The sequence below is a fragment of the Chlorocebus sabaeus genome, chromosome 2, assembly GCF_047675955.1.
Source record: "Chlorocebus sabaeus isolate Y175 chromosome 2, mChlSab1.0.hap1, whole genome shotgun sequence".
Lineage (NCBI taxonomy): Eukaryota > Metazoa > Chordata > Mammalia > Primates > Cercopithecidae > Chlorocebus > Chlorocebus sabaeus.
This window is the reverse complement of record NC_132905.1, coordinates 74619063-74644193: the sequence shown is the minus strand read 5'-3', so window position 1 is coordinate 74644193 and position 25131 is coordinate 74619063. Positions and strand designations below refer to the sequence as shown.

At 34.0% G+C, this 25131-nt stretch overlaps 1 long non-coding RNA gene across 1 annotated transcript; it reads left to right on the top strand.

The window, feature by feature from the left end:
- Positions 1-430: 430 nt before the first annotated feature.
- On the top strand, positions 431-19968 carry LOC140710480 (uncharacterized). Its single transcript, XR_012091517.1, has 3 exons — positions 431-739; positions 10474-10574; positions 19211-19968. It is a non-coding gene; the product is annotated as an uncharacterized lncRNA (long non-coding RNA).
- The last annotated feature ends 5163 nt before the right edge of the window (positions 19969-25131 follow it).

Here is a 25131-nt window from a genome sequence, read left to right as displayed (position 1 = left end):
CCATACAGGCAGAGTATTAAACTGGTGAGTGTCATTCAGGGGCTCTATGTCCCATTGTGCAATGTAAGGAACCACCATGTCAGTAGAAGCTTAAGTTATGCTCTCGGGTTTACCAGTCTGGCTAAAAGTCATAGTAGGAGACAAAGGCGCAAGTATCCTTTTGGAAAATACTTGAAGACGAGGCTTTCTCAAAGCAAAAGTCTCCAGGTTGATACAAAGAAATTTGTATTGTTTTAAACCATCAACTTTGTGGTAACTTTTTACAATATCAGTAGGGTGCTAATATACCATCCACTATTAATCTAGGGTGAAAGCAATATAAAAATAACCTCAGATGTAGCCAGATCCAAAAATTCATTTTATGTACTCTTTTTCCAGGAGGATCTTGAAGGATATGTCTTCCAAACGGAGTATAGTCCCAAAGAAGAAGACAGGGTATCTCAGCAACCAAATATACAACACAGGAGACAGATGAATTTCTCATTCTTGTAGGCTGCCATTTCTTTTGGCTTATTACAAAACAACAGGATGCTGCAGCTTTATCAAAGTCTACTTATTTGTCCACTAAAAGTTTATGGCTATAGGTTTCCAGCTAGAACATCTGAACACCAATACATGGAATTCTGACAAAGTTAAAACCAGGAAGAGATCCTATGAAGGGTGACATTGATTTGTACATCCTTCTTATAGAACAAGAAAAATAATAAGAACAAGAATAAGAACAGCAACAACATTTGCAGTGAGTCTGCTGTCTGCCTATCAGTGAGTTAAATTCTTTAACACACACATAAAATGGGTTTGATATCATTTGGTTATTAATCACATGTATAGATAAGGAAATAAATTTAGAAAAGTGACATAGCATACCAATGTCATTATATTGTTGAAAAAAGAGATTCAGTGAGAATTGATGTATTTCTAATTTAGGGCTATTGTGCCAGTTTCATACTAGAAACCATCAACTCTTATCATACAGGAAAAAAAAAATCCTGTTTTACTTAAAAAATAAGGAAAAGATAGAATTAGCTACAAAATCAAACAATATCCCCGTTTGCCTAGCTGAAATCTCATTAGTGTCACAATCATTTTAAAAATTTAAAATAAGACTGCTCACCTGGAGGTAAAGAACCATAGCATGTATTTACTTGCCATGAAAAATGTTTTTCTTACACATAGTGCCTAAGAAGTATGGGATTTTATTTCCTTTTTCACAGCTGGAAAGGCTTAGTAACCAATTCACTTTTTGTAGTGTAATATTATCTGGTTTTAGGCAGTGCCAGAAAAGAAATGAAAAAACAATTGAGCAAAATATATGGTTTTAAATGAATGTAAACCATGTGCATGGGTTTCATATAAAATTCTGAAATGGTTTTTCAGTTGAATGTCAAACTATCTAATAAGGACAACATTCCAGCTAGAGATCAGTTAACTTATTTATCATATTGCCTTTTATTTAAAAGAGTAAGCAAGTATGGATTGAGTAAGCAAGTATGGACTTGTTTCTATGATACCTTTCATTTATTTTATAATACTAGGACTACTAACAATGCTATAGCATCATTTGAAGCAAGTATCCTGGCTTCCATGGTAGTTGCCTTGAAGGCTTTTTTCCTAACATTTTAAGAGAAAACTGAGGAAGATGTATTCCATCCAAAAGTCTTAAGCGAACTGACCTCTATAAGATGATGGATGCCAATAAGCTAATGGATAAATTCATTATCTTTTCAAAGCGATAAAATATTTTTAAAAACTTTTATTACTATTTTGGTGCAATTAGAGAGGCAAAAGTCCAGTTACAAGTAAAACTAAGAACATTAGAGTGTTACATGAAATAGGTTGATTATAATAAAGGTGTTCTGGAAAGTTATAAAAGAGTTGCTGCTTTTGCTTCCAAAGCTCTAAAATATTTAATAAATTAGAAAGAAAACACATTAGTTAAGTGTTAATTTCACTCAATTGTTTATCCTTAATTTCAATTTCCAGGGGAAATTATTACTTGGTTTACACAGCAGGATTTTCAAAAATCATGCAGAACTTTCAGGAAATTATTTCATAGAAGTAACGTTCGGAATACTAGTGGAAGGTGGCAGGTTGAGGATAGGAATTTACCTCCTTCCCTCCCAATATCCTGTGGAAATGAAGAAAAACTCATTTTAAGATGTGTAAATCCAAAACATAGTTCTGGAAAGCCAGAAAGTGTGCTATTAATTCATTGCACTAATTTCGAGGACTTTCCAGAGCATAGCACTGATATTGCATTAAAGGAGCAACTGAGTAGAACCAGTGTAACCCAAAACAAACACAAGATCATTGTATCGGAGAGAGTCGTCCTTCTTAACTCTACTTTAGAGAATCTAAATTCTAAGTGAACATTCATGAAGAACAGGGAATGATCCTAGGGACATTTAAAGGCAGAACCTATAGAAGGTTCTATAAAGGCTTCTATAAAGTCTATAGAAGACTTTAGCCTAATGTAACTCTCCTTCCTGATCACCAGCTATACAGATGAGTGAGATATTCTTTTGTCAACTGCTTTACTGACCTCTTACCATATGCCCAAGCTTTATATTAGATTTCAATAGGGCTGGGTAATGTGCTATTTATTATTCTCTGTCATCTCTCCAACTTGATTTAAACTTTCTGTATTGCTTAAATATCATCTATCTCTTGATGACTTCCATTTTTCAAGTTTCCAGCTCATAGCTAGATTTGAAGTCTCATTGCCTACTGACGTGCCTACTTTGAAGTTTCAGGACTTCTGTAGTGACCACTCATTTGTCAGGGTTCATTCACCCATTTTGTAGTAACAATTTATCAAACTACTGATTTAGAGAATCAGTAGTTTTCCAATCTTCCCATGTTGTTCAAATTAGGTTGATTTCTTTTCTGCTCCAAGCATCAACCTATTTTCCAGATTTAGTCAATCACATGAATCAGTTCTGATCAATGAGAGGCAAATAAGTGGTTTTTGCAAAAGGTATTAGAATAAAAGAAAACATTCTTGGGGTGGATAAGGTGAAAATAATATAAACCCGGATTTTAAAGGGCACATGAATGCACACACACATATGTGGACACATATATACATAGGGCCCAGTGTATAGGAACAGAGACAAATTTGTTACAATACAATTTGAACCTCATCTTCTAATATCTGCCTCACATTTTTTGTCACCTTTGAGATGTTGCCATGTAGTTGGATTTCTCTTTATCAGGAATGTTCTGTGACCTTGGTCTTTGCCTAGCTGTTTCCTTCTCAAACTTCAGGTCTCAGTTTAAATACTAACTCAAGAGAGATTTTGCTCAACTGTCACTCAAAATGGTACCATCAATATTCTCTATAAAGGCTAGAAGATGTGGCTGCTGCTGTGTAGTGGTTTCATTTGTTTATTTTTATTATCTGTCTTTTCCCTTGAAATTCAAGCTCCGAGTCAGTAGGCACCAAGTCTGTGCTGTTCCCTATTATAGTCCTAGAAGCTAGATTAGTGACTGGCATGTAGTGTGCTCACTAAATTTTTATTTTATTTATTTATTTATTATTATTGTTATTTTTTGAGATGAAGTTTTGCTCTTTGCCCATGCTGGAGTGCAGTGGCACCACTTCGGCTCATTGCAACCTCCACCTCCTGGGTTCAAGCGATTCTCCTGCGTCAGCCTCCCAAGTAGCTGGGATTACAAGCATGTGCCACCACGCCCCGGCTAATTTTGTATTTTTAGTAGAGACGGGGTTTCTCCATGTTGATCAGGCTGGTCTCAAACTCCTGACCTCAGGTGATCCATCCACCTCGGCCTCCCAAAGTACTGGGGTACGATTACAGGCGTGGGACACCGTGTCCGGCATCACTAAATACTTTTTAATGAATGAATGAAGAAATGAATAAAAACAGTAATTGTGTAACTACTAAAACTTGGGAAGTTGAAGAAAGAGTAATGAAATTATAAGTATACTAAATTCCTCATCTTATATAAAAAGGACTTAATAAATATTGCATAAAATTGGTAAATTTAAAAAGGAAGGTATAATTATTATCAATGTTAGGATAACAAAGAGCAGAATAATTTATACAGAAACTTAAAAGGCTTCCTTTCAAATGTAGAACTTGATTAATCATAGTGTTAGTCTGCATAGTCTGGTATTTTTTTAATATGCATGACTAAGGGTGAAGGTAAAGGAAGGAGGCTTTTAAAATTAATTAGATAAGCCTCTGCTTTGTTTATTGACTTTTTCACATGTATTTACTTTTTTCACAAGTTTTACTATACATTACAACAATCTTCATATCAATTTAGTTTAATTCATAGAATAAATTCAACTCAGCACTAAAATCTGAAGTATTCCCTATATTATAAATTGATAAGCTTGTTTGTTTTACAACATAAATGAGATTACTTGAAATATCTTACCAAAATTCTAAAAAAAAAAATTTCTAGAAGTTGGATAATAAATCAGTATAAAGTACAGCCATGTATTTTATGTCACTGTTTTCAAGACATTAGCATATCTAAGGATGATCAATACTTTGATCCTGCTCTAAGGGAGAAGAAAAACAGAAAAAAGCTGACATTCATTCAGAAGGTACCTGTATGTGGCCCTCTGCTATGTCCTTGTCCTTCATAAATTCACACAACAACCCTGAGAGGAGATTTTGTAGTGAAAGGGACATTCAGATATTGGGAAACTATTCTAGGGTTCTGCAGTTAAACATGTAACAAAACTAGGTTACACTTTTTTTTTTTTTTTTCTTTCTTTCTGGCCTATTCTATTTCCCTATAACATATCGTTTTGATTACAAAAACATAAACATTTCGAAGATTTGTATTTAAAAGCATAAGATGCTTACTTTAAGGTTTATTTTCATTGTATGCTATTTCTATTTGTCATTTAAATATGTATGTTTCTTCATATTTATGTTGCCCTAATATAATGTATATTTTGGAGAAAACACCTTATATATTTATGGAAGTAGGCAGGTGTGTATGTGTTTATCCAATTTATTTGGAGTGAAGTTGAGCACATTCTTTAGTATTTTTTTCAGTGAAAAATGTAGCACTGTCTTCAATGGTAAAAAGGTGAAGAAAAACAATCGTAGTTTTTGAAACACAATGTTTCAACAAACATTTAAATGAAATTTACTTTGGGCAATGAGATTTCCTGATGGTGTGATATAGACAAATATTTGTGAAGATGGATTTGGCTTTGGTAAAGGGAAATTAATTTATAATATTTAAAATAGTTATTACAACTGATTATTCCAAAATAATTTGACTTTTTAGTTATGCCAACACTCAGATTCTGAAGAAAGCTTAGCAACATTGTGCAGTATCAGTTCTTTCCTACTCTGTCCATAAATAACATTTTTTCCATTTGCAGGAAATTTGCAAATTTCCAACTGGAGGATTTGAATACACTCATACTCCACTAACTAAAAACAATTATATGTTTTTCATGAGCCCTATAACAATTCTTATACTGGAAGATGCAAATTGACCACTGATGGTTTGGCTGTGTGTCCCCACCCAAATCTCATCTTGAATTGTAATCACCATGTGTTGAGGGAGGGACCTGTAATCCCCACATATGGAGGGAGAGCGTTGATTAAATCACTGAGGCAGTTTCCCCCATGATGCTGTTATGATAGTGAGTGAGTTCTCAGGAGATCTGATGGTTTTATCAGTGTCTCGCATTTCCCCTGCTTACAATTCTATCTCCTGCTTCCATGTGAAGGTGGTCCTTGCTTCCCCTTCACCTTCTGCCATAATTATGAGTGTCCTGCAGCCTCCCTAACTATGTGGAGCTGTGAGTCAATTAAACTTCTCTCCTTTATAAATTACCTAGTCTCTGGTGTGAGAATGAACTAATACAACCACATAATCAAAAAGTCAAATCTGAAGGTCATGTTGAAAGAGATGCCACGGATTGTTTACCAAAAGCAAAAGAAAGGTAAAAATTAATCTGTCTTCCTTCACGTATTTGTCCCCTAAGAGTGATATGGCTTTGAGATTTTCTCAATGAAAACATCCATGTCATACTAATAAGGAAAAGTTATGTCTGAGTAAATTTAAATTATTATGTTTATTTAAATATTCAAATAACATTACTTTATATCACTAGTTAATATCATTCAAAGTTTATTGATATTTAATTTCAGATGGGAATGTCTTCAATAATTTGGAAAAACTTCTTCCAAATTTGACAAACTTCAAGTCTAAAGTTAGAGGTAAAGCAAATATGTGTGTAACTGTGTAAAAATCATTTAAAAGCTAGTGTGTGTGTATGTGTGTATACTTGAATCATGAGGTTCTTTGACATTTATCTTTTACAAAATAATTTGTACTATTTAGTTTTTGTTTTAGATTCGGAATTTAAGGCTTCAAAATACTTACATTGAGCATGCTAGGTAACCCTTTATGTTAGAGATATGGGTTGGAAGTCAGAAAAAAAATCAGGAGAGTAGAGGACAACATGTTTATTCAGCTTGTGTTCTCTTTTTGTAAATAAGTAATTGAATACTAAGTACCTTACAAAACACTTCTCTTGTTTCCATCCTGTATTAGTCTGTTCTCACCCTGCTATTAAGAACGTACCCACGACTGGGTAATTTATAAAGGAAAGAGGTGTAATTGACTTATAGTTCTTCATGGCTGGGGAAACCTCACAATCATGGTGGAAGGCGAATGAGGAGCAAAGTCATGTCTTACACGGCCGCAGGCAAGAGAGCTCGTGCAGGTGAACTCCCATTTATAAAATCATCAGATCTTGTGAGACTTATTCACTATCAGGAGAACAGTATGGGGGAGACCCCCCATGATTCAGTTATCTCCACCTGGACCCACCCTTGACATGTGGAGATTATTACCATTCAAGGTGAGATTTGGATGGGGACACAGAGCCAAACCATGTTAGGTGTTCAAAGTAAATGAGCCCTGAGAAACTCAAATAAAGCCATTGATTAACATTAAGAACTTGTTACTGAAACAAAACACACAACTATCATTTCATAATTAAGTAAATATTTAATGTCCCTGTTTATGTAGAAATACACACTATGCTGTAAATTTATGTGCAGGAATTTTTTTAACTTTTCAATTATTTTTATACCTGAAATTTTAAATCATAATTTTAAAGCTGAAATAGGTAAATAGATGCTGAAATTCATTATGTTGTTTTATGCTGAGTACATGTCCCAGTTACCAACTATTGAATGACAAATAAAAGTAAACTTAGTGGTGTAAAGAATGACTAGTTTACTGTGTACCCAGATTATGTAGGTCAAGAATTCAGTGTGCCAGCAGGAATGGCTTGTTGTTTGTGATTTATGGTATCTGGAGACTTAACAGGGAAGATTTCAATGGCTAGGAGTAACTGCAACCTAGAATCATCTGGAGACTTTTTTATATATATGTCTGACAAAACCAGATTGAGAGGATTCGAAGATCAGGCTCAACTGGGGCTGTCAACTGAGGATCTACCCTGGCTCCTGTCACAAATTCCATGTGATGTGAACCTCCTTGAAGCATGTCACATTACAATAGTTGGTCTTTCTATATGGAAGCTTAAGGCTCTACTGTGATCAGAATGTTTGTGTCCCTCATAATTCGTATGTTGAAATTCTCACCTTCAAGGGGATGGTTTAGAATGTGGGTCTTTGGGAGGTTGATTAGCTCATGAAAGAGGAGCCCTCGTAAATGGGATTTGTGCCTGTATGAAAGAGGCTCAAGGGAGCTCTTTTCCCCTTCCCCCATGTAAGGATATAGCAACAGGACACCACCTATGAATAAAGAAAAAAGCCCTCAACAGACAAAATCTGTTGCCATCTTGATTTTGGACTTTCCAGCCTTTATAATCATGAGGAATATATTTCTGTTGTTTATAAGCTGCTAGTTTATGTTATTTTGTTATAGAAGCTTGAATGGACTAAGACAGGCTTCTGAATGAAATGTTTGAATGAATACAGCAGACGTTTCACAGCATTTTATGACATAGCTTAGGAAGTCAAATAGTACCTTCTGCTATATTTTATTGGTTATGACTGTCAATTCAAGGGCGAAGGATACTTGCCTACCTCTTGCTGGAAGATTATCAAAGACTTTGTGGCCATGTTTTAAAATCACCAGAGTTGGCCTTCTGTTCACAAATGATTTGCATTTCCTCTACGTGCAAATTCACTTATTTCCAAGACTACTCCCACCTAAAGTTTTGTTTCATTCCAGTATCATCAGGTTCAGACTCAAGGTTCAAAATCTCAATCTCAATCAAGTCCAGGTGTTGATAACACTTCCCAGGTATAATTGCTCTTGATGCACAAAAGAAACAAGGTATCTTCCTCTCCTCACACCCAGCATACAATGGTGAGAGAATCAACGACAATGTAAAAGAAAAGACCTATCAGAATAATTGCATTTAATGTAAAGTTATTCAGTTATTTCTTCTATATGCAATTTCCAATGATTATATTTTAATGTGACCAATTTGGAAATACAATTTTAAGTATTTCATACTTACAAATATCTACTCATCATCAGCATTGGCACATTATCAATAAGATGTCATTATTTCAAAGTGGCAAAGAAAGATATTTTAAAACTGTATTCAATTTCCCAGAAACAAGAAGATGAAGACAAAAGCTTGATGATCAAATGGTTTTAAAAATATTGCCAATAACTTAACAATATAAGACATGGGTGGAAGAGAAAACTTGCTGAAGCTTGAAATGTGTCTTCTGGGAAATAAAAGCAGCAATGACTAATTGCCACAGGATATTGGGAATTGCAGATGCCAGGTTGTTTCACAAAAATAGGAAAAAAATAAAACTACTAATCTCAGACACTTCACCTCATGAAATACGAGCCAATTCCTTTGATCTTAAATATTATAATAATCACAATGTATCCCCAAGTAAAGAAAATAATACTATGCAGTGATCATGGAAGGATAAAAATATTAGTAGGTACATGCTACAACACAAAGTCTTTGGTAGAAAACATTCTGATCTGGAAATCAATGACACAATGGCAAAATAATGCAATTCTGAGCAGGAAATAAAGAAATGCTTTTTATTGTTCTTTAGTTCCAGAAATAATAACAATAGAAATACAATGATTATGTGGATTAAATCAATCAAGATTTTTTTCTAGTCAGATTGTGTGAGTACTTGGAATATACCAAAATTAAAATATAAGGAAGATAAAACTTCATGGCCTGGAGCCTATGAGAATTCTCTATTGTCTCAAGTCCAGTGTTTGAATTAAACCAATCCCATCTGTTCCAGGTCTACTATCTTGAAGTCAATAAATTTGTATTCTAAATTTTAAACTTACAATATCAGACTCCATTTGATAATACCAGTATGTTTAAACTCTGGCCCATTTCCAACATTTTACATTACTCCATTGCTGTACTTACATCTGACTTGAGTACAACTATCTGATTTGGCTTGGTGTATAATTCACTGGCATACTCACCTGCTCCCATGATGATTCTGATAACACAGTCTCCAAAGGACAGGACTTCCTGGAGAAAAGAGTGTGCGCCTAAAAATTAAGTAGAATTTTCTTCCGGGGATTGCCCTGGCAAAAGGAGGTAAAAAATATAAGAGAGGGGATTCCCTGACAGCATACAGGAATTTCCACTGCCTTTGCTCAGAAGTGCAGGGAAATCAGAAACTTCTAACAGTCATTCAAGAGTAGAGATGATTAAGGGGAATATAATAGTTTACCAATTTTAGAAACAGACATATTATATAGTTCATAGGACCTAGCAGTAATCAAGTCAAAAAAATAAGTACATAAATAACTTGAATATATCTACTTATATATTATCTATCTATCTACCTACCTACCTATATAAACTTTATAATGCCACAGAACAGAAACTGATTTGTTTTTTGTTAGTTTATTTTCCCCCTGGAAACATTAATGGCATTGGAATGTACTATGGTTTAGGCAATTAAGATGTTTCTGAAAAGGAATTGCTTAAATGAAATGACAGTAAATTATTTGTTAAAGAGAAATTTAAAATAAGTTATATTCTATGAAGTAAATAATTCAGGTCTCATATGATGATTTTAAATCGATATTTGGTTTTGTGTCTTAGGTTTTCTGGTAGTAAAACAACTTGATTAGATAGATGATAGACAGGTAGTTGTCATTAAACAACACAGTATTTCAAATAAAATTCCCCAGAGTGAATATTAGCAGATTTTACCATATTATAAATTTTTCATACATAATTATATGAACATTAAACCTAAAGATTATAAAGTGACAAGTATCGTAGTTCATGAAATTATTTCCAAGATATGCCTCACCAGACAATAAGCACACACACTAAATATTCACTGTTGTAACTTAAGATGATAGCTTGTACACAAAAACATTGAAGAGTTTTGAGACAATTTTGAAAGTACCTAAATAAGCAATATTTACATATTATGGCTCAGGGAATAGATACTAACAAAAATTATCCTCTCTCAGGCCACTGTCTAGACCACAGGAAACCTGGTCAACAACATATGGGATGTCACCAGATTCAGACTCAGAAGTTTCCATAATGCTGTGGCCAACAGCTAGACACAGTGAGTCATGGCTGTCCCACTAACCAAACTCTCATCACACACAGGCTGTTTAGATAGTGATGGAACTAACATGAAACAAAATCAGGCCAAATAGCATCTTAAGGTTCTAAAGAAAGATTTTAGATTCAGCAGAGCTTCTAAATTCAGCAGCATCCAGAAAGTTTTGCCAGAGCAAGAGAAGTATAATAAATTAGAAACAAGTTACTTTCCACGACTCAGGTTGCTTTGAAAAAAGAAATTATTAGATAAAAAGGCTTTAATCTAGACAGTTACAGATAGTCACATCCATGTCAATATGTATATCTCTGTCTATACAGTAAGTTTGATATCTGTGTACCTCAGTGAATAATAGCACCTACCTCAGATGAAATTAAATAAAAAATAAATGAGATACCACAATTGAAATTGATTAGCATGTTAGTTGTGTGAATAGGCACATGTAAGCACAGGTGTGCACACACTACTTTTATTGGGTCTTTATATTTCTTGGAAAAAATACATTTATATTTGCCAGCGAGCAGAGTTATGAAACATAGCAATGTGCTTATTCCACATACAAAAATAAGCATGTCTTGGAAGGCATGCTAGATCAAAAATTGGTGTGTAAGATGGAGTTTAGAAATCAGCTATAATTGTATCTCTGGAAAATTTGTGCACTGTAGGGAAATCTAGCTCCTGCCAGCTTTATTTGTATGCTTTGATTTATCTTAAAGTAACATCATGGCTCATGCCAGTGACTGATTCAACACATAACATTCTGCAAGTCACAGGAGTTGATTTAGGAAGGATAGATATGTGGCTCTGCCCAGCCAGAGATGTGTGAGGAGTGAGTGTTTAGGGATATTGTAGTTTCAGGGACTTATCTCTCTTTTTCTTTTCTCTCTCTCTTTTTTTTTTTTTTTTTGGAGAAGACAGAGTCTCGCTGTGTCACCAGGCTGGAGTGCAGTGGTGTGATCTCAGTTCACTGCAACCTCTGCCTCCCAAGTTCAAGAAATTCTCTTGCCTCAGCCTCCCAAGTAGGTGTGACTACAGGTGCTCACCACCATGCCTGGCTAATTTGTGTATGTTTAGTAGAGATGGGGTTTCACCATGTTGACCAGGATGGTCTTGATCTCTTGACTTCATGATCTGCCCACCTCGGCCTCACAAGGTGCTGGGATTACAGGTGTGAGCCACCACACCCAGTCTGCTATTTCTTTGTTAAGAGAGTGGCAAGGAAGTTTTCTCTTCTGCACACTGCAATTGCACAGTATTATTATATATAGGCCAGCAACTGTTACCAGCCTGAGAATGAAGCTGCTTTATTGAAAAATGCAGTGAAAAGAATTTTAGAGATGGGGCCAGTGGCTTAGCCATGCCTAGACTCTTCTCTGTGTGAACTGGGCATATCTATATTGTTTAAGCCGTTTTTTTATTGGTAAGTTTTTATTTAAACCAAAAATTATTCTGTTGGAGTATCCCAGCTTTTTTCACCCTAAATGTATCTGATTAAATACGACAAGCCCATGACACCATTTGACTTTATTCTCTTCAATTATATACTTTTGTATCTCAAATCCATCTTACTCTTATTCACGTTTTTTTAATTTCCCAAATACCTCACCTGCATGCTATAATTGATCCAATTCTTTAAATAAAATGCAAATTTACTTTGAAGCATATTGATACTGAATATGTTATATTTAAATGATAAAGGAATAGGTACATAAGTACTACTTTATCAGATTTAGAAGTTTATTTACATATTTATAAATATTTTACATTTGTATATACTTTAACAGAAAGGTAAAATAGGGTCGTTCTGAATATGGTTTGTTACTAAACCTAATTCATAAGGTTGGAATTACGGACTATTTTTAAATCAATTATGGCTTAGCAGTAGGGTTCTTATCGATAGCTGATCAAGAGGAAAATATCAAAATATAATACATTAATCATCTATTGAGGAAATCTATTAATTGTTAGATTTCTATAATAGTTTCCCACACACAGGTTTGTGAACATGAAAGAAAAACAAACCAACTTAGAAGAGTTTCTGTGGTCAGGGTGGAAAACTTTAGGGGATAGAGGTAAAGAGAAGGAATCTGTATTGTTTTCTGCTTCTAATCATACTTACTGGGGAGAAAAAGTCCTGCATTATATTGTGAACAACATAGTTGAATTCTGTTATTTCAAAAACTCATCTTGTTCTTTCTATTGCTAAAGGATAGAAATCATGAGTGGTTAGACTAATGGTTAACAAAATGCCTTTATGACTTTGTTGGTTTTTTTATTATGATACACAAAAGCAAAGTAGGAACTTTATTTTAAAGAAGAATCAAACAATAGAATTTAAGGGTTAGAAGCTGATAGATAAGAGAGGGAATGGAGGCCTACCTGAATGTGGATATACTGCAGCTCATGGAAGGAGGGTTGGGGGAACAGGGGCTGAATAGAGACTGTAGAAAATATTCAGTGGTAAGGAATGGAAGATACTTAGGACTGATACACCGATTATTCGATTTTAAGTAGCAATCTGTTTTATTTTATTTTCTTGGTCTTTGTATTAGCTCGTTTTCACACTGCTCTGAAGAACTACCTGAAGCTGGGTAATTTATGAAGAAAATAGGTTTAATTGACTCAAAGTTCTGCAATCTTAACAGGAAGCATGACTGGGAGGCCTTAGGAAACTTACAATCATGAAGGAAGGCGAAGGGAAGCAAGGACCTTCTTCACATGGTGGCAGGAGAGAGAAACTGAGGGAGGATGTGCCACACACTTTTAAACCACCAGATCTTGTAAGAACTCACTATCATGAGAACAGCAAGGGGGAAATCTGCCCCCATAATCACCACCTCCCACCAGACCCCTCCTCCAATTCCACATGGGGGAAGAATTTGGGCAGAGACATAAATGCAAACCATATCAACCTTTCTTTTACATAACCTACCTTTGTCACCCAGATTTTCAGTAAAACTTGGCCTCATTCATCACCAATGTGTTCAAGGCACTTTGGGGAGAAAAATATTTCAAGATAGTATTTAGAAAGGGAGAATAAGTTCAAAACACATGAACCTGATATGAATACTGGTCAGGAGAAAACAAACACACTGGACAAACTTAGAAAGACAGGGGAGGCTTTTTACACATGAGTGGGGACAATGTTTCATGAGTTGGATGAGTTGATGAGTTGGATGGTGTTTCATGAGTTGAATGAGTAGAGAATAAACATAGGAGATCTAAGGAAACAGGAACACAATGCCTGGTAATTATGCACATACAGCATCGTTGGAATACAGTCTATCCAGTGGGAAATAAGATTCTTTAAATGTAAATATTCTCTAAAAGGCACATTACTTACCTGAAGTTTTTCTGATTTGAACATATATGTTCTTGGTTGCAAGTATTGATTGAGTTACATAGTTTATGTCTATGTGTATATAAGGGGTTTGAAATGAGGATATAATAAAGATAAAAAATGTATGTAAATACTCTTCTATATATAATAAAACTAAACATATTCCAATATACAATTCTTATGTACATCTAATATGAAAACAATACAACAATGATAATGTAATATAGTCCACTCACTACTCACCAAAGAGATAGTGAGAATCCTAATCTAGAAGAACCAATAGAAAAATACATTAGTAGTGCATTATGCTCATCTCCTCTTTTTGGTATTATGTCCTCTGCTAATTCTTATACTTTACAGCATCATCATTACATGTAATCTGCAAAATTTATAGTTTTTTACTGCAACTATAACTTACAGTTTGATTTTAGAGTTGAAAGGCACATAAATCATTTTAAGTAGAGTATTTACACAGATTTTATTTCTCTCTACTATGAAGTGCAAAATGCCAATAGCATACTTTCCTGACTAACCTGGGGTAGCTTTTCTTTTAATCTTTGTCCCTGGAAATCACTCAGACACTGGTGTTCCATGAAGTACCCAGTTAGGGAGTGTACCTAGTTAGGGACTGTTCTCACGCTGCTAATAAAGACATAATTGAGAATGGGAAATTTATAAAGAAAAAGAGGTTTAATGGACTCACAATTCCACATGGCTGAGGTGGCCTCAATCATGGCAGAAAAGGAAGGAGGAGTAAGGGCCCATCTTACATGGTGGCAGGCAAGAGAGCATGTGCAAGGGAACTTCCCTTTATAAGATCATCAGATATCATGAGACTTACTATCACGAGAATAACATGGGAAAAATCCTCCCCATGATTCAACTACCTCCTACTGGCTCCCTACTACAACATGTGGAGATTATGGGAGCTACAATTCAAGATGAGATTTGGGTGGGGACACAGCCAAACCAAACCATATCTGGAAGTATATTTAATTTTGACTCATCTGACTAAAGTTTTTCTTTTTTTTCTTTTTTTTATCTAAGCTGGATGTGTATTTCTTTTTCTCATTGTTCTATTACACTGATGAACAACATTATGAAATAACAGTAATTGACCAGTAGTAGTTTGAGAATACTGTTGTTTTCTTATCATACATTCAGTATCTTGTAGGCCACACAAATGCTCTATTTAAATTTTATTTTTTCCTCCTTCCTTCAAAAAAAATGAGACAAAAATAGAGGTGCCTCCACATTACCAGGTAAATTTCTTGCAAAAAATATGACAATCCATTTCTAACCTTTCTATGGCATTTTATTTTTAAAAAGTGGTTGATGAACTAATATCAGAAGATAATCAACATATATAAATGAATAGAAGAAAATTGATATTATAGTGAACCATAGGGTGATGTTGCATGTTCCCCACTACTATGACTGACTTAATGCTGATTTCTTTTTTATTGGATAATTTTCAGTGCAACTGATAGATCTGTACACTTCACTCAATTAATTTCTGTGGTTTCTTCACAAGACATTTAGCTCTGGAATTTTATTGAACTCTACATTACTAAAATATATTTGCAAAGGTAAGCGATGACAAATATATGGATGATTTCATTTCATTGAAGTTTGGTAGAAAACGAAATCAAACTTCTAGTGTATCTTAAAATGATGTACTAAGTTGAGCAATGTATGTTGCATTAAACAGAAGTACTGGAACAAACAAATTAACAGACAAATATGTTTACAAAGCCCAGATTTAGAGTCTTATTTTATTAACTTCAGATCCTTCTAGAGGATCTTTGAAAACATCTGTAATTATTTCAAATAACATTATCTCTTAGCCTTGCAAAAAATACAGTAACCTTTTTTTTTTTTTTTTTTTTTTTTTTTTTCTGAGACAGGGTCTTCTCTGTCACATAGGCTGAAGTGCAGTGGTGTGATGTAGACTCACTGTAACCTCTGTGCCTCATCCTTTCAAGTAGCTGGGATTACAGGCACCTGCCACCATGGTTGGCTAATTCTTATATTTTCAATAGAGATGGAATTTTGCCATGTTGGCCATGCTGGTCTCAAACTCCTGACCTCAGGTGATACGCCTGTCTCGACCTCCCAAAGTGCTGGGATTACAGGTGTAAGCCACCACGCCCAGCTACAGTAACCCACTTATCTGCAATTTAGCTTTCTGTCTTTTCAGTTATCCATGATTACCTATACTTCAAAAAGCATTAAATAGAAAATTCCAGAAATAAACAATTAATAAGCTTTAAATTATTTGTCGTTCTGAGTACCATGATGAAATTGCGTGCTGTCCCTCTCTATCTTGCCCTGGATGTGAATCATCCCTGTGTTTACCAGATCTGTGCTGCAGACACTCTCAGCCTGTCACTGAGTAGCCTTTTTCAGTTATCAGGTTGACTGTTGCGGTATCACAACCTTGTGTTCAAGTCACCCTTATTTTGTGTAACACTGACTCCAAAGGTCAAGAGTAGTGACACTAGCATATTGTTATATTTTATTATTGTTGTTATTACTCTCTTACTGTGCTTAATTTACAAATAAGCTTTATCTTAGGTATGTATGTATAGAAAAAAAATACTGTATATAGGATTTGGTAATTTTGGTGGTTTCAGGCATCCACCAGGGGTCTTGGAATACATCCCCCTAAGACAATTGAGGACTCCTGTAACAAAATTTATTTTCTATTTACATCCATCCAGTTCTAGGAGACAGGTGGAAATGGAGAGTGGCACAAAAAAAAACCATACTCTACATTTGAAGGAATATTGTTCACAATTCTATCCAGGCTACCAGCACACTTCCCAGGAACTCTTGTTTCTAAACAAGTGAAAAAAAAAAATGGAGGCAGTCCTGGAGGTGAGTGATGGGAGAAACACACCATGGATACATAGCTGGTGGTCTTCTCTACTGATTTTTGCTGAGATTGTCTATGTTGATGGAGTTAGAAGCACCATCTTCAGTTAAAGTACCTACATTAACCAGCCACATTCCCTCTGAACTAGGGCTTAGACTTAGAAAAATATGATGACAAGTAGGACGGCACCGCAAGCAAGAAAAATAAAATATGATTTCTAACTTTTCCATTCCTTCGTGTTGGAAATAAAAAATAATAAATCATTATTATTGATGCCAGATTTTGCGTAAGGAGGTAATGTTTATGTGAATCAAAATAGATTTATAAAGCTTTCAACACTGCAGCTTGGCCTTAGAACCTTTCCTGTGATACCGCCTTTGTGTCATGAAAGCAGATGGCACACATATATGCAAATGAAAAATAGACTTTGGTTATAAAACAAAAAAAATAAGATTCAACAAGCTCAACTTAAATTATTAGCTCAGCACAGGCAAGTCCAACAGTAGCTATCATTAAATTCAGACCGGCCCACCATTGTAAGAAAGAGTAATAGCTATGCAGTATCTGCGAGGCATTTTGAATCCATTACATAAAAATGTGTGCTTGGAATACTATGCTATAGTAAGCATTATGAGAGTATGCCCACTTTTACCCTGAGGAGTGTAATTAAGTGCAATGCTCAAATGCATGGTTTGCAGTGACATGTATTATTCTCCTAAGCTGGCTCAAAAGAAGCTCTGAGTCTTTGCTATAGCATTCACTTCTACCTATCTTTAACATATATTATGTTCCCTTAAGCCTCTGGGAATGATTCAATGAAAATGTGTTGCTTGCCTCAGTTCACATTCTCTTATGGCAACCACAAACCTTAGACTGTTTTTACACAGATTCTCAGTTTTCCTAGTTGAAATATAAGACCATTAAAATGAGAAGAAACAACGAATTGAATACTGCAGATCGTTTTATGTAAGTGTTCAAAGCTGCCTCAATTTGACTTCTGCACAGTTACTACTTGAAGGAGTAAGCTGAGAACATGAAATTGCATGTCTTCAAACAGTATAATAACATCTATAATTCCGTAATAGTTTGGCTAAAATCACTGCCGGTTGTATAGCACAAAATTAGTCTCATACAATGAGGGTATGTTGACATTTTCAGGTCAACCTGGGCTAATGAACTTCTTGCATTATTCGATGTGGAGTTTCCAATTGAATACGATAAATTTGGGGATGAAAATTGTTACTGAAACATCAAAGATATTCCTTCATAAAAGTGAACTCATATCAGACCTACTCAGAAACCCAGTTAATTTATAAGAATGTATAAATCCTACATAGGTGTTAAATCGAGACTAAGAAGGGTGGAATGAGAGGAGGGTGAATGATGAGAAATTACCTAAAGAGTACAACTTATGTTATTCAGGTAATGGATGCATTAAAAGTCCTGATTTTACCACTATGCAATAATCCATAAATTACAATTATACTGATACCTCATAAATTTATACAAAAAACAATGTTACAGGCAGCAAGCAACTCAGTGAAATAAATAACAATTTCAAATCCCAAGTTTTTTCAGCATTTCAATTAATGTTTATGGAGTTCACAAGTATTATAATATATTTGTTTAAAAGTTCAGATTATTTTATATAAAAATATATCTTCTATGATAACATTTACTCTCTGAAGATTATCAGCTTAGGAAAGTAAAATATGGATAAGAACAATCATGTGATAAAAATCTGGACAATTAAAAAAATAAGAAAAAATTACAGTACCAAATCTATTTTTCTGGTACAAATAACTTGATTGTAATTTACTTCCAACACAGTAAAATAATAATATAAGGGAAAGATGCTTTACTTTTGAAATTTAGGCGTCTTTATTCAAAGTTCATTAAAATTTCTCGTATGCTTCCAAAATTTATTATGTTTACAAGTAATCGTGTGCCCAAACATTGGGTTAAATATTGTTTCTGTTTCACTATTTTTTTCCCTTGGGTTTTATTAAAATGACTCTCTTTATCGTTTTTCATAAATATGTGTAATCCTTTCCGGCTAGAGCATTATAGTGTTTATGTAGTTGAACTCAAATGTAGCCATATGGCAAGCTAACTTTACACAATAAAATGTGAATGGAAATGACATGCTCGCCTTATTCCTGTGAATTGACACCTGCCATTGTTCCAGAGAGAGAACTGTGTTCTTGAGTGGAGATGATGAAGATCAGAACTGTACCTGAGCTGTGATGACCATGGAGAGTGAGTTGGCGAGTTGTACTTTTCTTGATATGAGCCAGTTACTTGGACATCATGGGCAAATGATTTCTCTGTTCATTTTCTGTCACTTCCAACCCCAGGTGCTGTTTCCAGATATTTCTCAAATTTTCTTGTCCCACTGATGTTATATTTTTTTTTTCCCAGAAACCTGAGTCTGAGAACTTGCTTATGGATTGTTTGTAATGCCAGGAAATGGAATAGAGGACTGGGAAGAGTAAGAGAAGGAAACGAAGCCAGGAGGATAGTATGTTATGAGCTGTGAATCATTGGGACCTGATTCCACTGAGCTCCTTTGAAGTCTCTGAGAATTTGACTGTAGATTGTGAACCTGAAAATCGTAGAAAAGAGAATATTTATCTATTGAATCTTCTCTTCATCTTGCACTGGTCAAGAGTGGTCCTATGGGATATTAAGACACTTGCACTTTCAAGTTTGCAGAAGTATGGGAACCAAAGCATCCAAAAAGCCCTGAGGCAGGAAGCAAGCTGAGGCAAGGTGTTGATGATGATGGTACACCTGGATGAAGCTGACTTTAGCAGCAATAGTTGCTGACTGAATTTTTCGTTTAATCTAAGTTGCCACATTTATCAGCATAAAATTGTTAATAATATTCTTTTAGAACTTGGAGGGTGGTAGGAGAGAGAGGAGCAGAAAAAAATAACTATTGGGTACGAGTCTTAATACCTGGGTTTTGACATAATCTGTACAACAAACCTCCATGAAACAAGTTTACCTATATAACAAACCTTCACATATACCCCCAAATCTAAAACACAAGTTGAAACAACAAAACAAAGAATCTCTATTTCTTCTCTTGCATGCCTGATATTGGTAATGTGTCTTCTCATCATATTTTTCTTGATCAAGTTTGCAAGAAATAGTTTTGTCAGTCTTTTCATGTAGTTCACTTTTTTTATTTTGTTAGTTTCTTAAATTATATTTCCACTTTCTTTTTTATTTATGGATTCTTATGTTATTATTTCCTATGCCTTTTGGTTTGATTACTTCTGTTTTCCTAATCTGTTAATGGAGAAGATTCAAATATTTGCTTTTAGCAATTGTACTTCTATAGTATTATAAGAGTGATTATATGTAAAATCAGTTAATGTATAAAATAATATTTAATATTTAAATTATGTATTTATATATAAAGAATTATAGAGCTATTCCTTCTAAATGCTTTATTAGCTGTATCTCACAAATTTTATGTCATGTTTCTATAATATTCATTTTGAAGTAGATTTAATTTCCCTCATGATTTCTTTTTTGATAAATGTGTTAATTAGAAGGGTGTTGCTTAATTTTCAAATATGTGAGAATTTTCTGGTTATATTTTATTTATTTTTTATTCAATCCCATCATCTTTGAATATGATTAGTATCAGTAAAATACTCTATAATTTCAAAGTCTTAAAATTTATTGAACATTTGTGTGTCTACATAGAGTCTACCCTGGTAAATCTGTCACTTTCACCTTGGAGTAATATATACTCTGCCGTTGTTGACTGAGGTACTCTATAAACATCGATGAAATCAAAAGAGTTGATAATATTTAATGTATCATTTAGACCTTTAAAATGTTGATTTTTCTTTAGTTGTGTTATCAATTATTGAGAAAGAGGTACTAATGTCTTCAATTATAATTATCAAACTATCTCTACTTTTAATTCTGTCCATTTTTCCTTCATGCCACTGAAAGCTCTGATATATTGAATTCATAGATGTTCATGATGCTATGCCTCCCTGATGAATGCATTGATATCTTATCTTTGTGAAAATTCCCTTTTTATTTTTGGTAATAACTAATTTCTTGAAATGTTTACTTAAAATGTGACTACTCTGATCTTCTTATGCTTAAAGCTTGCATTAAAAATATTTTCCTATTCATTTACTTTCAACCTACGTTTTCCTTTAAAATAAAATGCACTATTTTTAGATGCATAAAACTTGGTTTTGTTTTTCAATTCATTCTAAAAATATGAATTTTACTTGGATTAGTTCATTAACAATTAATGTAACTACTGATATGGTTATGTTGTGGGTGGTTTCCTATGTTTTCTACTTTTTTGTCTGCCTTAACTTGGTTCTTTCTCTTTTTTTTTTTTTTTTTTTTTTTTTGATGGAGTTTTGCTCTGTCTCCCAGGCTGGAGTGCAATGGCACGATCTTGGCTCACAAAAACCTTCACATCCTGGATTCAAGTGATTCTCCTGCCTCAGCCTCCTGAGTAGCTGGGATTACAGGTGCATGCCACCACTCCCGGCTAATTTTTTGTATCTTTAGTAGAGATGGGCTTTCACCATGTTGGCCAGGTTGGTCTCAAATTCCTGACCTTGTGATCCACCCGCCTTGGCCTCCCAAAGTGCTGGGATTACAGGTGTGAGCCACTGCGCCTGGCCAGAAAAACATCTTTTTCATCTACCCAGATGTTTACTGATTCAGATGTTTTTTTCTTCTATTTTGAGAATACATCTTTTCTTTGCTATCATTTTCTTTCAGCCTATAGAAATTCCCTTAGCATTTTTTATAGTGCAGGTATGTTGGTGATAATGCACCCTTAATCCTTTTATCTGATAATATTTATATTTCACCTTCATTACTGAAAGATGTTTTGCTGAGTGTAGAATTCTGGGTTGATAATTTGTGTGTATATGTATATATATATGTATATATATATGTAGCTTATATAAATATGTATTTTATATATATATTAGAAAATGGAAACAATGTCTTAGTGTTGAAAAGTTATATGTATATATAGTTCAAAATGTATTATATATATAAAAATTCATAATTCTTCATAAACTCAAGTAAGAAATTAGCCATTCATTGGAATCTTGTCTCCTGTATATAACATGTTGATTTTATCTTGTCACTTTCAGGATATATACTTTATCTTTGGCTTTCAAATATTTTACAGAAATACACCTAACTTTGAGCTTCTTTCCTTTTTTTTTTTCTACTTGATATGCATCAAGCATCTTATATCTGCAAACGTATATCAATCATCGAAACTGGAAAATATAAAAAAGTTTCTTAAATACTTTTTTCTCAAGTTTATTTTCTTCTAATATTATAATTACACATTTTTTTAACTCTGACATCAAGATCATCAAACAAGCCCCTATGCCTCTGTTCATCTTTAAAAAATTTTTTTCTTACTGTTTTACATCTTATATAATTTTAATTGATTTATCTTACTTTCCTCTGTCATGCGTATCCAGTTATCCATTCCAATCTAGGAAAATTCCTTTACTTCAGAAATTTTATTTTTAGTTCTAGAATTACTAATTAATTCCTTTTTATTGTTTATTTTCCCCCACTTGGCATACCTATTGTGCCACAGAACCAGTTTCCAGGATGAAGCAGAAAACCAGAAACAAATACAAAAGGAACTTTGAGAGCAAAACAAAATGCATTTTTACAAAGGTGGTTATGGATATATTCATGGATATCTTTGCCATATATTTGGCTATCATGACTTAGGGCAACTTGAATGTATTAGTAAAATATTATGGAAATGCTATGGTACTTTTGTTACTAGGTAACATAGTTCACTAACATAACTATGGTTAGTTCTTGGAAGGTGGCCATGTTATGATCTTATGCTCAATTATCTAATTCATAAAGAATCTTAATTAAAAAGGAACTTTGGGGAGTGTTCCATAGACATTTTCAATGCCATCATGGGACTACTCAACTAATTCTATTGCTATCATAGTATTACAGAAAGGTACAAAATTATAACTAGAAAAGGTAGAGAAGTGTTTATATAAGTGCTTAAGTGATTTTCACGTAATGAAACTTCACATACATATTAGACATAGCAACAGATAAAGCATAGCAGTATTTTATGTGCTCCTCAGAAAACAGTAACAGGTAAGATTAGGTTGATATATATTTATTGTTAATTGAAGAATTTTAACTATTGAAATACCTCAATAATATAAATAATATTGTGATTTGATTGTGTAAAAATAATTTTGGTCTTACGTTAAACTGGTAATGTTCTGGAATAATGCATGAAAACATGCATACACATCCTTGTGACTATACAGAACAGTGCGTACAAACAGCATTTTACCTCATAAATGATCTCATTTTCCTCAATCTAGAAGTAAGCCACAACACTTCTCTGTTGCCTTCGTAGAATTTTCATAGGCTAAAGCTGCTGCACATTGATTACAGAAGGATATCTCAGATATATATGCAGTATCTGATTATGCAGAATTCTGAGAAGTTCAAAATGTATTTGAAATACAGTATTTAGAAGGAATGAGATTCTGAAGTGAACTTGTTCACTACTTCAGTTAAGACAGCAAAAAAATCACAGCATAACCATACGTGCAATAACACAACCATAGCTCAAAAACGAAAATGAGAGCGATAAAGATGAAAAGGCAAAATCATTATAGACAGGAAAGGTTAGTCTGTCAATCTAGTTCCCAATTCTTTTCTTTTTAAAAAAATATTGACTAATAAAACATATATATTTATTATGTACAACATGTTATGGTTTTGAAATATATGTATATATAGTGAAATGGCTAAATTTAGCTAATTAATATATGAATTACCTCACATACTTTTTTTGTGGTGAAAATACTTAAAATCTACTCTTTCAGCAATTTTCAAGAATATAATACATTATTATGAACTACAGTCACCATGTAGTACAATAGAAGTTTCTAATTATTTTCTACGAAATTTTATTTTTCTTTATGTCATTGAGTTTTACTTTTATTTTCTTTATTTCATTCAATGTTTTAAGGATTCCCTACTTTCCCTCTTTGATTTGTGGTCTACAGTGTAATAAAGAACACTTTCCCATTAGTACAAAATAAAGATAAATTATGATAATCATTATTATAATAGTATATAAGTCAGGCTTCTTCTACAGCAAATAATTAAGATTCATCCTGACTAAATTAACACCCCATCACCAAAAAGTTTTGTTTGTGCTTGTTGGGGAAGCAGTTGATTGATTTCCTTAACTTTGAGGGTCAGAGAGTCAATTTCAGTTACAGCTTTTTCTAATAATCCAACTGATATCAGAAAATATTCAGTTCTCCATTTTAAAAAAATTTTTTTAAATTTTATTTTTGCGCTAAAACTACAATGAGTTCAGTATATTTGTTTTTCCTTTTTTTCTTCAAGTTTCATTCAGCATAGGGAAGGTATCAGTACCCATCTCCAGACTTATAAAATAACTGGTCTACGATCTTAGCAAATCTTTCTTCTGTAATTGGATAGTATTGTATTATTTTGGAGCAATATGAAGGAGCTTGGAGAGCAGTATGTTAAATAAAATAAGCCAAGCACAGAAAGACAAAAGCACCTGTGTTTTACCCATATGCGGAAGCTACAGTGTTGATATAGAAATAAAGAGCAAAATAGTGATTACTAGAGGCTGGAAAGAGTGTGCGAAGGAGAGATAGTGAGAGATTGGTGAACATATACAAAATTACAGCTTTAAAGGAGGGATAAGTTCTAGTTCTCTATAGCATTGTAGGATAAGTATAATTAACAATTATTTGTTGAATATTTTCAAATATCTAGAAGAGCAAATATTGAATATTCCTAACACAAAGAAATTATAAATATTTGAGATGATGGTTAGCTTATTACCCTAATTTGGTCATGTATATGTGCATCAAAATAACACACTGTTTCCGCAAAAAGTACAATGATTATGAGTCAAAATAATAATAAAAACAGGCGAGATGTGGTGGCTCATGCCTGTAATGCCAGCACTTTGGAAGGCCAAGGAGGGTGGATCACTTGAGGCCAGGAGTTCGAGATCAGCCCGGCTAACATGGTGAAACCCCATCTCTACTAAAAATACAAAAATTAGCCGGGCGTGGTGGCGCACGTCTGTAGTCCCAGCTACTCAGGAGGCTGAGGCAGGAAAATCACTTGAACCCAGGAGGCGGAGGTTGCAGTGAGCCAGGGATCACACCACTGCACTCCAGCCTGGGCAACAGAGTGAGACTCTATCTCAAATAATAATAGTAATAATAAACGAAAAAGAAAATGAAGGAAAAATTAGCATATTAAAAAATCAGTTA